This window comes from Gregarina niphandrodes, assembly GCF_000223845.1.
Source record: "Gregarina niphandrodes unplaced genomic scaffold scaffold00100, whole genome shotgun sequence".
NCBI classification, from domain to species: domain Eukaryota; phylum Apicomplexa; class Conoidasida; order Eugregarinorida; family Gregarinidae; genus Gregarina; species Gregarina niphandrodes.
Window position 1 is genome coordinate 1,729 of NW_011645865.1, and position 864 is coordinate 2,592.

The window sequence follows — 864 nt, forward strand, 5'->3', positions numbered from 1 at the left end:
GGAATCGAACCCTAACCACCTGGACTTCAGTAGTCAACAAAAAGCCAGCCCCAGCTATCAAGAAGGTGGCGCAAGGAAGCCTTCGACCCCCTTTTGAATCATAACGAGACGAAATCGTAGTAGCGGTATCACAATCGAAATCTGCGACTTCAAAAATCTTCTTCTTAACCGGCTCCGAGTGGACCTGTGGTTTGCCACTCTTGTCGACAACCTATTTGGCGTGCTCGGGCGAGTTATTCGTAGCTTCAGTTGTTTTAAAGCTGTTTCGTCTGTTCTTGTTGTATGGCTTCTTTCCTTTGTAGCTATTCTGTTGCTGATTAGGGTTGGCGTTAGGCCTGACTCATACGTCTTTTTAGACGCTTTGCCGTCGTTCGGCTCTTTCTCGAACTATTGGTGTAGATGCTGAGCGGTCGGTCTAACGTACCGGACTCCATTCTCTTTAACGTAGCCTCCTTCCCGCATGTTACGGACTCGATCCTGGGATCTTCGGATCTGAAGTGTCTACACCTACCATCGGGTCGTCGTGACAGCCTTCTCAGGAAGACCATGTCTCGCCCGGGGTGTGGGGAGTGATGCATCACTACAGTGTGAGTACAGTCTCCTTCGGGGAGGCCCTGTCTCGCTGTCAGCTCGGACAGTCTTCTCTTGGGGGTCCTTGTCCAGGATTATGCATATGCACCGTCGAGGATCGAACCGTCGACATCTCGATTACAAATCATCTAGTTTTACCGTTAGACTACATAGTCTGACGGTATCACTATCTGTTAGGGGACTTGTCTGGCGGCGGTCGGCGATGGTAGCGGGGGGTAGGTGCACCAGGTCCATGGTTCTCATCGGTCCGTTTCCTTTTTCCTTTTCTTCCCA